Source organism: Puma concolor, chromosome B3 (genome assembly GCF_028749965.1).
Source record: "Puma concolor isolate L17-30 chromosome B3, mPumCon1.1.hap2, whole genome shotgun sequence".
In the NCBI taxonomy this organism is placed as follows: Eukaryota; Metazoa; Chordata; class Mammalia; order Carnivora; family Felidae; genus Puma; species Puma concolor.
The window spans coordinates 89,645,196-89,658,929 of NC_141672.1; the positions used below are offsets into that span (position 1 = coordinate 89,645,196).

General features: G+C 37.7%; 1 protein-coding gene across 6 annotated transcripts in view; it reads right to left on the minus strand.

Annotated features, from left to right (window-relative positions):
- The window catches only part of FRMD5 (FERM domain containing 5), a 321,532-nt gene that overhangs the window by 183,595 nt on the left and 124,203 nt on the right, over positions 1-13,734 (minus strand). Inside the window, exon 2 of one of the 6 annotated variants that reach the window (XM_086710564.1) lies at positions 9,015-9,134. The exons of the other annotated variants lie outside the window; for them this stretch is intronic. The gene's annotated coding sequence lies outside the window, so the exon portion shown is untranslated. The remainder of the gene's footprint in view (positions 1-9,014; positions 9,135-13,734) is intronic. 6 annotated transcript variants of the gene reach the window in all.

Here is a 13,734-nt window from a genome sequence, read left to right on the forward strand (position 1 = left end):
ATGAATCTTACAAACATTATGCTAATTAAAAGTAGCTAGACAGAAAAGGCTACACATTCCATGATTCCATTTATATGAAATGTCCAGAACAGGCAAATCTACAGAGACAGAAAGTAGGTTAGGGTTTCCAGCGACTGGGGGTATGGGACAATAGGGAAATCTGGAGTGATCGCTAACGGGTACAAGATTTCTTTTTTGCTGTGATGAAAATTTTATGGAATTACACAGTGTATAATTTGGTGAATATGCTAAAAATCACTGAACTGTACACTTTAAATAAATTAATTTTATGACATGTGAAATATATATAAAGATTTCTAGGCAGCAGTGAGTTCAGATTACCTGTATTTTGTACTACACCTATTTAGGATGGAATCATGGCTTTCTCAGGCTACAAGAAGTCTCACACAAGTCAGATTATAGGAGTTTCCCAGAGCAGAGTACTGGCAAGACATGAATGACAGAAAGTGAAAGGAATGAACAGCACATTGTTGGCCTATAAAGGCCCAGGCTCTTTCAAAACCTAACAGTAAAAAACAAATGCACAAATATGAACAGACATCTCACCAAAGAGGATACACAGGTGGCATTTAAGCACATAAAAGGACATTCAACATCATGAGCCATTAGAGAAATGTAAATTAAAACCACAGTGAGGTATCACTACACATCTCTCAAAAGAACTAACATAGAAAATAACAACACTAAATGCTGGCAAAGATGCAAAAAAACTGGATTATTTGGGGCGCCTGGGTGGCGCAGTCGGTTAAGCGTCCGACTTCAGCCAGGTCACGATCTCGCGGTCCGTGAGTTCGAGCCCCGCGTCAGGCTCTGGGCTGATGGCTCAGAGCCTGGAGCCTGTTTCCGATTCTGTGTCTCCCTCTCTCTCTGCCCCTCCCCCGTTCATGCTCTGTCTCTCTCTGTCCCAAAAATAAATAAACGTTGAAAAAAAAAATTAAAAAAAAAAACAACTGGATTATTTATACATTGTTGATGAGAATGTAAAATGGTATCAACACTCTGGAAAACAGGCAGTTTCTTATAAAACTACACACAACCCTACCATACAACCTACCAATTGTACTTCTGGGCATTTACGCCAGAAAAATGAAAACCTATGTTCACACAAAAACCTTTACACAAATGTTTACAAAGCTTTATTTGTAGCAACCGGAAACTGAAAACAGCCCAGATATCCTTTAACAGGTAGTGGTTAAACAAGTTGTATTATACCATGGAATATTACTGGGCAATAAGAAAACTATTGGTACATACAACAACCTGGATGAACATCCAAGGAATTACACTGAGTGAAAAACACCAATACCAAAAGGTTACATAGGGTGTGATTCCATTTGTAGGAGGTTCTTAAAATGGCAAAAGTTATAAAAGTAGAGAATGGATTAGTGGTTGCCAGGGAAGAGAGACGGAGAATAGCAAAGAAGAAGGTGGTTATAAAAGAGCAAGAAGATGGATCCTTATGGTGATGGAGAGGCGCTTATCTTGAACGTATTAATGTCAATACCCAGTTGAGATATTGCACTATACTTTTGCAAGATGTTATTATTGGGGAAACTGGGTAAAGGGTACATTGGATCTCTCTGTATTATATCTTACAGCTGCATGTGAATCTACAATTATCTTAAAATAAAGTTTAATTAAAAAATAGTTCAGGTTGGGCTGAAGGCAAACCAACCCAAAATGTGACATGCAGCTTTCACATCTATAATATGACGAATATAATGCCTACTAAGGAGAATTGAAAATATATATATGTAAAGTGAGTAGCTTCTGAAACACAAGGTTTCTTAAGGATAAATGGTAGTTTAATGTACCATCTACCATCACTGAAATGGCTCAGCAACTGCAAACGGCTGGCAATGTCCAGAGGATTTATTATCAAGGACTCCATATTCGTTAAGTCCTTGAAAGGCATATTCATGATACCTAAAACCCATAAAAAAAACCAGACCTCCCCTCCTAGTGCAAACTGGGTCCTCTCACTGAGAGACTTCTTCTGTTCAAGAATACTAGAAGTCATAAAAGAATGGATCTAAATAGATCTAATATTTACATGAGTCAGAGATCTGCATGTAAGCATCAGCTATAGCACAGAAGTTTGCAAAACTGGTTCTGGAGTCAGACTGCCTGGATTTGAATCTCACCTCATCCATTATTAACCATGTGACCTTAGTCAAAACAAGGGGTTCTCTGGGCCTCAGCTTCCTCATGTATTATAAGAATCAAAGAGATAATACATATACATTATCTCTGCATAGTGCTCTATAAGTACCCAATAAATGTTAGCTGTTATTAGCAATTAAACAAGGCTATATAATAATTAATTAGTGTGGTCCAACCTTTCCTGCACAGAAGGAATCACTTCGATGTTCCTAACACCTTATCCAACCCTTACTTAAACATATCTGGTGATGGGTAGCTCACTGCTTTTCAAGGCAAGCTATTCCAATTTTAGGCAGCTGCAATCGCTAGAAAGTTTCTCCTTCTATTTTTAATCCAAATCTTTAACTTCCCAACATTAGTCTTGGTTCTGCCTTTTCAAGCTATGAAAAATGTCTGGGCCCTCTTCCACACAAGCCTGTCACAATCTGGCACCCGCTATCTCATCATGTGGTGCTTTTGGAAACTAGTCTGCTCCTCTCTAGTCCTGTGACTCAGGACACATCTCTCTGAGCCTGTTTCCTCATCTCAAAAGTTGGAGTCCCAGATTAAATAATCTCTAAGGTTTTTCCTCCCAGGAAGGAAATATTATCCTTTTCAGTCTCCCCATCACCTTGCTGCCTTCCTTTGAGTATGTTGCAGTTGGTTAACGTCCTCCTTAAAATGTAATCCCCTGAACGGAACACAAAACTGAAGTTCTGGTCCTATTTAATGCAACTTAATAGAAGCATTTGGGGTTAACATCCTACCACTTTGCTTTATGGTGAGCTTATAGCTAAAAAAATTTCCTGGATCCTTTTGCCATAAAATGCTATCTTCTTTATCCAGAATTGATCTTTGGAATCCATAATCAGGATTATTATATTTATTTCTGTTTAATGTCAGCTTTTGAAGCTCTGTCCCATCATTTCAGCTCATGAAGCTTTGTTTTAATTTTAACTGTGTCAGTCATTCATTGTATTAATGAAGGTACATTGATCATATTCTTATCAGGGAAACATTAAAAATATCTTTTAATATTCCACCACATATTAATTGCTTATATGTAAAAACTGCTTCTTCACTGTTTTTTTACCATTTTATTTTTTTAAATTTGTATCCAACTTAGCATATAATGCAACAATGATTTAAGGAGATTTCTTAATGCCCCTTACCCATTTAGCCCACCCCCCCCCACAACCCCTCCAGCAACCCTCTGTTTGTTCTCCATATTTAAGAGTCTCTTATGTTTTTCCCTCTCCTGTTTTTATATTATTTTTGCTTCCCTTCCCTTATGTTCATCTGTTTTGTATCTTAAAGTCCTCATATGAGTGAAGTTATATGATATTTGTCTTTCTCTGACTAATTTCGCTTAGCATAATACCCTCTAGTTCTATCCACATAGCTGCAAATGGCAGGATTTCGTTCTTTTTGATTGCTGAGTAATACTCCATTGCGTGTGTGTGTGTGTGTGTGTGTGTGTGTGTGTGTGTGTGTGTGTACACACACACACACACACACACACACCACTTTATCCATTCATCCATCGATGGACATTTGGGCTCTTTCCATACTTTGGCTATTGTTGGTAGTGCTGCTATAAACATTGGGGTGCATGTGCTCCTTCAAAACAGCATACCTGTATCCCTTGAATAAATACCTAGTAGTGCAACTGCTGGGTCGTAGGGTAGTTCTGTTTTTAATTTTTTGAGTAACCTCCATACTGTTTTCCAATATGGAAAACTGGCTGCACCCGTTTGCATTCCCACCAGCAGTGCAAAAGAGATCCTCTTTCTCTGCATCCTTGCCAACATCTGTTGTTGCCTGAGTTGTTAATGTTAGCCATTCTGACAGCTATGAGGTGGTACCTCATCGTGGTTTTGATTTGTATTTCCCTGATGATGACTGATAAGCATTTTTTCACGTGTCTGTTTGCCATCTGGATGTCTTCTTTGGAGAAGTGTCTATTCATGTCTTTTGCCCATTTCTTCACTGGCTTATTTGTTTTTTGGGTGTTGAGTTTGATAAATTCTTTATAGATTTTGGATACTAACCCTTTATCCGATATGTCATTTGCAAATATTGTCTCCCATTCCATCAGTTGCCTTTTAGTTTTACTGATTGTTTCCTTTGCTGTGCAGCTTTTTATTTCGATGAGGTCCCAATATTTCATTTTTGTTTTGTTTCCCCTGCCTCTGGAGACGTGTTGAGTAAAAAGTTGCTGGGGCCAAAGTCAGAGAGGTTTTTGCCTGCTTTCTCCTTGAGGACTTTGATGGCTAACTGTCTTACATTTAGGTCTTTCATCCATTTTTAATTTATTTTTGTGTATGGTGTAATAAAGTGGTCCAGGTTCATTTTTCTGCATATCGCTGTCCAGTTTTCCCAGCACCACTTCCTGAAGAGACTGTCTTTATTCCATTGGATATTCTTTCCTGCTTTGTCAAAGATTAGTTGGCCATACATTTGTGGGTCCATGTCTGGGTTCTCTCTTCTGTTCCATTGATCTGAGTATCTGTTTTTGTTCCAGTACCATACTGTCTTGATGATTATGGCTTTGTAATACAGCTTGAAGTCTAGGATTGTGATGCCTCCTGCTTTGGTTTTCTTTTTCAAGATTGCTTTGGCTATTTGGGGTCTTTTCTGATTCCATACAAATTTTAGGATTGTTTGTTCTAGCTCTGTGAAAAATGCGCTTCCTTACTGTTAATGTTAGATTTTTTTTTTTTAGGAAAACCATGTATGCCAACATAATTTTTTTAATTTAATTTTATTTTTTAATGTTTATTTATTTTTGAGACAGTGAGAGAGAGGCAGAGAAAGAAGGAGACAGAGAATCCCAAGCAGGCCCTGCACTGTCAGGGCAGAGCCTGATGTGGGGCTGAAACTCACAGAGGGTGAGGTCATGACCTGAGCTTAAATCAGGAGTCGAGATGCTTAATTCACTGAGCCACCCAGGGACCCCTAATGTTGGATTGTTTTTAAAGATATTTCTTAAGAGTTCTGATGTACAAACCAACTGAAAACATGTTTTGATTCTTTCAACTTCATTAGTTCTCTTTTACTGATCTTAAAACCAGGACATAAAGTAGTCAAAACAAAGAGCAGGGTATGCCTCTCACTGTGTTGGGACTGCCTGATGGGAGAGGAACTGATCCATACCACTCTGCAAACATTTGCACCTTCTTCTATTTATAACAAGTAATGAATGCCTTTCCTTTGTTAATTAAATTGGAGATTTTATTTTCTTTTCATATGAAATTTATTGTCAAATTGGTTTCCATACAACACCCAGTGCTCATCCCAACAGGTGCCCTCCTCAATGCCCATCACCCACTTTCCCCTCCCACCCACTCCCCATCGACCCTCAGTTTATTCTCAGTTTTTGAGAGTCTCTTATGGTTTGCCTCCCTCCCTCTCTAACTTTTTTTTTCCCTTCCCCTCCCCCATGGTCTTCTGTTAAGTTTCTGAGGATCCACATAAGAGTAAAAACATATGGTATCTGTCTTTCTCTGCGTGACTTATTTCACTCAGCATAACACTCTCCAGTTCCATCCACATTGTTACCAAAGGCCATATTTCATTCTTTCTCATTGCCATGTAGCATTCCCTTGTGTATACAAACCACAATTTCTTTATTCATTCATCAGTTGATGGACATTTAGGCTCTTTCCATAATTTGGCTATTATTGAAAGTGCTGCTATAAACATTGGGGTACAAGTGCCCCTATACATCAGCACTCCTGTATCCCTTGGGTAAATTCCTAGCAGTGCTATTCCTGGGTCATAGGGTAGATTTATTTTTAATTTTTTGAGGAACCTTCACATTGTTTTCCAGACAGGCTGCACCAGTTTGCATTCCCACCAACAGTGGCAAGCGGGTTGCCGTTTCTCCACATCCTCTCTATAGTCTCCTGATTTGTTCATTTTAGCCACTCTGGTGTGAGGTGGTATCTGAGCGTGGTTTTGATTTGTATTTCCCTGATGAGGAGCGACGTTGAGCATCTTTTCATGTACCTGTTGGCCATCCGGATGTCTTCTTTAGAGAAGTGTCTATTAATGTTTTCTGCCCATTTCTTCACTGGATTATTTGTTTTTCAGGTGTGGAGTTTGGTGAGTTCTTTATAGATTTTGGATACTAGCCCTTTGTCCCATATGTTATTTGCAAATATCTTTTCCTATTCTGTTGGTTGCCTTTTAGTTTTGTTGATTGTTTCCTTTGCGGTGCAGAAGCTTTTTGTCTTCATGAGGTCCCAGTAGTTCATTTTTGCTTTTAATTCCCTTGCCTTCGGAGATGTGTCGAGTAAGAAGTTGCTGCGGCTGAGGTCAGAGAGGTTTTTCCCTGCTTTTTCCTCTAGGGTTTTGATGGTTTCCTGTCTCACTTTCAGGTCCTTTATCCATTTTGAGTTTATTTTTGTGAATGGTGTAAGAAAGTGGTCTAGTTTCATTCTTCTGCATGTTGCTGTCCAGTTCTCCCAGCACCATTTGTTAAAGAGACTGTCTTTTTTCCGTTGGATATTCTTTCCTGCTTTGTCAAAGATGAGTTGGCCATACGTTTGTGGGTCCAATTCTGGAGTCTCTATTCTATTCCATTAGTCTATGTGTCTGTTTTTGTACTAATACCATGCTGTCTTGATGATGACAGCTTTGTAGTAGAGGCTAAAATCTGGGATTGTGATGCCTCCCACTTTGGTCTTCTTCTTCAATATTACTTTGGCTATTCGGGGTCTTTTGTGGTTCCACACAAATTTTAGGATTGCTTGTTCTAGCTTCAAGAAGAATGCTGGTGTAATTTTGACTGGGATTGCATTGAATGTGTAGATAGCTAAATAGGGTATTTTAAACATAGCTAAACTACCTGTCCTCCTGAGGTGAAGAAGGTAAAGATTATTATGGAAATTTACTGTCATAGACAATTTAACAAGTTTTAAAAAGCTTTAGAATTAGTTATTGCTTGTCTCCATTATAAAAACTTCCATTGAGGGGCGCCTGGGTGGCGCAGTCGGTTAAGCGTCCGACTTCAGCCAGGTCACGATCTCGCGGTCCGTGAGTTCGAGCCCCGCGTCGGGCTCTGGGCTGATGGCTCGGAGCCTGGAGCCTGTTTCCGATTCTGTGTCTCCCTCTCTCTCTGCCCCTCCCCCGTTCATGCTCTGTCTCTCTCTGTCCCAAAAATAAATAAACGTTGAAAAAAAAATTAAAAAAAAAAAAAAAAAAAAAAAGAGCAAAAAAAAACTTCCATTGAAAAGCTCAGTGGTTTTCCTTTTGTAGGACTCCAGAATTTACCATGTTACATTCCTTTATGTCATACTAATTAACATCCATATGACTGTGTTCAAGTTCTAAGAAGTTCATTTCACTAACTGGATTATGATTGTAAATGTCAGATACTGTCCCTTTCAAAGCTAAAATTGTCCCAAATTTTTGTTAACAAAAAAATAGTCTGTGCTTATTATCTATAAATTATACCTTGATAAAATCTTTAAAATGACAAAAATAGCAGTGCCTGGGTGGCTCAATCAGTTAAGCATCTGACTCTTGATTTTGGCTGAGGTCATGATGTCTCAGTTTTTAAGGTTGAGCCCCATGTGAGGCTCTGCACTGACAGCACAGAAGGGATTCTCTCTCTCCTTCTCTCTTTGCCCTTTCCCTGCTTCTCTCTCTCTCAAAATAAACATTTTAAAAAACATTAAAAATCAAAATAAACAACAGTAAAAATTTCCTCTTTCAGGTAAATCTTGGTATTTCTCTCCCTGTTGCATGATTTCCTCTATATTCTCTAAATGCATAGGGATTTTTGATTATTATTATTTTGACAGTCAAACTTTACTGACCACCTATTACCATGCTGACATGTTCACAAGAGCAAAAAAGCAAAACATGGACATTAGAATCTTGACCCCCCTCAAACCTTGACCTTGTCTCACTGCACAGTTTCACTCCTGGTTTTCACTGTAGGTTTTACAGACTGACCCCACTGTTCACAAGAGTCACTCCATGATGGCTGCACTTGGCCTAATCTCAAGTTGATGACACATCCCCTTTCAAGCCATTCCCTCCTCTGGGACCCATATCCTTTAACAGACAAAATGGGTCCTCTCTGATGGCAATTTTTATGAAACTTTTTTAACCTGGTAGAATTTTGTGGTCCATAACAATAAAACATTAGTATGAACTGTGAGCTAGACCATGGGGATATGTAATGACATAACACAGTATCTGTTAAAATGGGATTCTATCTGTAACCTATTCCAGTCAGCACTAATCCAAATGGTATCTATTCTTTAAAAAGAGACAAGAACCTAAGACCTCATTCTAGAATATCTTTTTCAAGTCTGGGCTATATATCCATTGTAACAAGATTGTCTAAACTGGAAAATGGGAAACAATTAGTCTGCTTTGCAGACAAGTCACTGCATCCTTAGTCCTGAAGCATTACCAAGTATATCTGTAAAATGAGTTGATGAGACTAAATTACTGATTTTCTGTCTGCTCAGACTCATAGGAACCCCCACCTACGAAAGTAATATTGGGCTACATGTTAATTTTATTTCAAAAAGCTTATTTGCTACATCATCTAAATAAAATGTCATATCTTTTTTTTTTTTTTTTTTTTTTTCTGAGCTGGAGTTATGGTCCTAACCATGATTTTTCTCATGTTGACCAGAAGTCCTGCTCGGCTTTAATAAAATTAGGAAACAAATGCATTATTACTTAATCAATGTAGAATAGTAAATCTTTCAAAATATGGAGGCCACGGGAAACAAAATTATTAAAAGAATCTTTGGCAAAGAAAAAATGGTAATCACAGAGCTAGATCACTGAGTTATATTTTCAGCTAATAATTACTGTGTACTTACCTGTGAAAGGTTTTCCTCTAGGTCTGAGGGTTATAGGGATAACATTGAGAGGTCCATGGTACAGTCCAATGAAGGGGATGATCTCTTAGGTGCCTTCCATCTGCAATATGGAAGGTCTACCTATATGTTAAGGGGAAAGTTGTTTGTTGTTGGTAGTGCTATTTTAATTTATGATTTTCCCCTCAACTGTAGTTAGGCTATAAGAAACGTTTAAAATTTCCTCACAAAGGGCACAAAACTCCCTGCCTGCTTTTCATAATAATGTCAGTTTTTATGCCATCACCAACCATTCCTACCTAGGTCTACATATCAGAGGTCTAGAACTTATACCATTAGCAACCAGGAGATGGGAGTATCGGGGTCTTTCTTGAGGCTAAGGTCATAGCAAGGGTTGGAAAAGCTCAGGATGATGAATAGCCAGCTTCTCTGTCCAGGCCTCAGTACAAGCGAATCTTGATGGGAAAGTATGATTCTTAGGTCCTGCATAGTATAAAATAGAACATGTTTGCTTCTTGTCTCTGCATAATAAATCTCTTAAAAACCACACAGCCCTTGGAAGGTTACTAGACATTGCTGGTTTGATACAGAGCCATCATTCGTCAGCCCAGAAAATGTCATCTCCCTGGCTTAGAGAGTAACAATTTTAAAGTATCGGATGGGAAATGAGGTCTTAACCAAATAGACCTCAAATTGCAAATTCTAAAGTGGTGTCAATTTTAATGGAAAATAAATAAATCACTTCCAACAAGATGCATCTTAACCCTTGAATAGCCATAGTTTATCACAGATATTAAAGGATCTAAGTTCTTAAGCCTCCATTTCCAAGCACATAGTTTAAGTATTATAAAAGAACAAGTATTTCTCCTATTAATTTAAGTGAGCTCTGACCCAACCTGCTTTTTTGACACCTGTAATAAAAAACATTCAATGGCAAATATACCTAGATGATGGTATAAATACAGAACACTGGGGCGCCTGGGTGGCGCAGTCGGTTAAGCGTCCGACTTCAGCCAGGTCACGATCTCGCAGTCCGTGAGTTCGAGCCCCGCGTCAGGCTCTGGGCTGATGGCTCGGAGCCTGGAGCCTGTTTCCGATTCTGTGTCTCCCTCTCTCTCTGCCCCTCCCTCATTCATGCTCTGTCTCTCTCTGTCCCAAAAATAAATTAAAAAAACGTTGGAAAAAAAATAAATACAGAACACTATCCTCTTTAGACAGTACTTTCCTTTTACATAGGTTCCACTGTATCGAAGGAAACAAGTATATATGCATCCACCTAAGCATTCAGAGTTGTCTCCCCTGCATGTTCCCTTTTAGACCCATTTCTTCCATAGAAATTCCATACGGAAAGGAGTGAGCCAACTCAAAAACCAACTGTCTAAATTCAATTATTCACTCCCCTGGTACGAGAGTAGGAACTTGTGAAAACACAAGTCCCAACAGGCAGAAGGAAATAATCTGAAAAATGAAAAGCTCTATGAACCAGTACAAAGGTTTCCCAGTCTCTGGGTGTGAAACAATTCCTCGTCAAGTCATCTCTCAGTCTGAGATGCCCAGAAATAGGTATCTGAGAGTAGCCCATGCTTGTTACCAGAAATCTCAATTCTAGCCGTTACATATACTCCTAGAAATACCCAACTCATCTACATGGCTGGCACATATTTGCTCTTGGATATAGACTGCTGTAGAGAAAAGTTGTGATGTCTGAAATCACAACATTCTCGTCCTGATTCTTTCCCCAGAAAACACTTCTTTTGCTCACTGTCGCGGAACATTATTCCTGGGGAGATCTATAAGCCAAAGATGACAGGTTACAGCATATCCATGTCAATGGGTAACTGAACACAGTTTAGGAGTCAACTGTCATTACCTATCATGGCTTAACATTCAAGTCAATCAAAGAAGGTGCCCTCTACTTAGAACACACACACAACTATTTTCGCTTTTCTTCCTAGGAACTATGGTGTACTATTCTGGGACAGGAAATATTACTAGAATGGCTGAGGTTCTGTTTGAGAAAAATCATTACAGAGAAATGGGAATTTCTTTACACATTCTTAAATATAGGAGGAAAACATTCAATTGCATTAATCGTCAAAAATATTAATCAAAACTATACAAGGCTGCAAAAAAATGACAAAAGGCCATTTCTGATATATTAAATTGGCAAAGTTTAGAAAGGCAATACTGTTTTTGGCACAACTTTTATATTGGGCATTTTGGCTATTTGTGCCAAAAATTTTACAATGCTTGTAACAACTGACTCAGTAATTCTACTTTAAGGGCATTTATTTTAAAGCAATAATCAAATATATATATAAAGACTTATAAACACAAATGTTCATCCTCAAATAATAGGAAAATCTATTTTTTTATAGAAATAATAGTCCAACAATAGGGATTTGGTTAAATAAATTGTGGTGTATCCATGAGAGAATATTATGTAGCTATTTTCTAAAAAGGACACATTCTGCCATATCCTATATCAATTACTATCTCTGGCATAGTGTGACAGGAACAATTAAGAGTTTCTTTATAATATTTCCAAAATTTTTGAAAATTTGCAAAAGCATACTGTTTTTATATGAAGAAACAATGATTTATAACAGTAACAACTGCCTTGAGTACTCACTTTGTGCCAGATTGAACAGATAAGCGTTTTTTCAGTAAGTATCTCATTTAATCTTTACCATAATCTTATGAGGCTGGGTACTATGATTAGCACCATTTGAAACTACAGAAGTGACAGAGTTGGGACTTGAACACAGATCTAATTCCAAAGCTTGTGCCCTTGACCACTTTTAACCACTAAGAGATACCACATTTCTGAGTTACTTTTCTTGGAACCAAGTTTTCCAAGAAGCACTAACACATCCAATTTCATATGGAAAGAGAAAAATAGCAAATAAAGAGTTTGGAATTATTCCATGCTAAAAGGACAAGGAATCCTTTATGAATCTACACATAGCTTGAATTTGGGTAGGGTACTGTTTCTATAAGCCTATGATAAAAGTGACACATGTCTAAATTCATCAAGCAAATTGGAGGAGTGGCCTCAAATCTCTACAGCACAGAGTTTCTACACACTTAGTTCTCTTACACTGTCACATGTTATTGATGTTAAGTGATACTTGGTGGCAATCATGATAAAGCAAACTTCAGTGACAAAAACCCCATTCACTTGGGTTTTGCTAAAATTGGAGATTTTCTATGATCCAGAGGATTTAATCAAGCTTTAAGCAATGATCGCCCAGTCAGTATGCACTCAGCAAGTCCCTCAGTCCTCTGATTTTGGGGCAAGAACATGTTTTCACATGGATGAGCCATTCTTGGACACTTATATGAGGAACCATCACACATATTTTAAAGGAGTCATTCACATCTTTGAAAAACAACCTACACGTGATCTCTATTTGAATGTTAAGGAATAACCTTAAATATATTCATGGGAAGTATTTAAATGTGTTCTTTCAAAAAAATGAGGTATTGTATGTTTCTTGTACTGAGCTCTATAACATGGTAAAATGAATAATTTCTCATTCATTTTTGCCTTTTCCCACTGCTATTGTAGCCAAACTAGATCAACCATGCAGTGAGCCCATCAACTATTTTGCAATAACTTATCATAAAAAATTCAAATGGCCAAATTGGACTTCATAGCTAACAGACTGTCTTAAATATATCAATTAGATAGTAGTAAATATCCACATAATTTGGAACTTACTGGAAACTAATCATGTAAAACTGATGTGGCTGTCGCCTTTTATGAGCAAATGATATTCTGTAGTAGATTAGTGACTAACTTCAGGAGAGAGCTGGCAAGATTAAACTTTCACATCAAACCCTATGAAGATTTACCTTGTCTAACTGTGAGTGTGAAGTCTGTGGGTAGTCAGGCTTAACCCAAAGGAAGACACCATAGCTGGACTCTAACACTCTACCATTTTCCCAGGATAGATCTGATTTTACTCTACCTGCTAGAGGGGATGCAAATCACTTCTTACATATACTGTACCACAAAGTAAATGCTCAGATAAGTAACTGCAAGATTAAAAAAAAAAAAAAAGACAGTGCAGCAAGCTCAAGTTCAAGGCCAAAAGACATTTGATGATTCAAATAAGTGAAAATATTGATAGGAAAATATTAACTTCTCACTTTTTAACCAAAATGACTCAACAGAGTCTAGAAAATTTTAAAATGTGATCATCACTAACAAATATAGTAAGTACTCTTCCTTTGAACAGAGAAGGGGGAAAACTAAGTGGCTAGATGTATTAAAGTAACTAAGTGAAAAAAGGTTTCTTCAAATACTGCCTATTACTGGACACGGAAAAGTGGGCATGGAAATTTTTAAATTTCACTAGGAAATAATTATAAAATATCTGCTATGGAAAGTAAGCCTATGCTAGGTTTCATGAAGGTTATGAAGATGAGAAAGTTTTAAAGTTATCATGATTTATGTATCCTTAAACAAAAAAAGGTAGCCAGTGAAGATTTAGGTTAATTTTCTAGCTTATATATTACATGCATATGTTATATACTATGGTAGAAAATCCCCTAAGCTATCCATTTGCAAAGCAAAAAATAAGATTATTGAGAAAACAGGAGCAGAATGGCAGGGGCAGAGGGGCAAGAGCAGATTTAAAATATTTTATTTTCTAAGGGCAAATGGTTATTATTTTCCAACTAGGTTTTTTTTTTTTTGAAAGTCAAAAGGCATGGT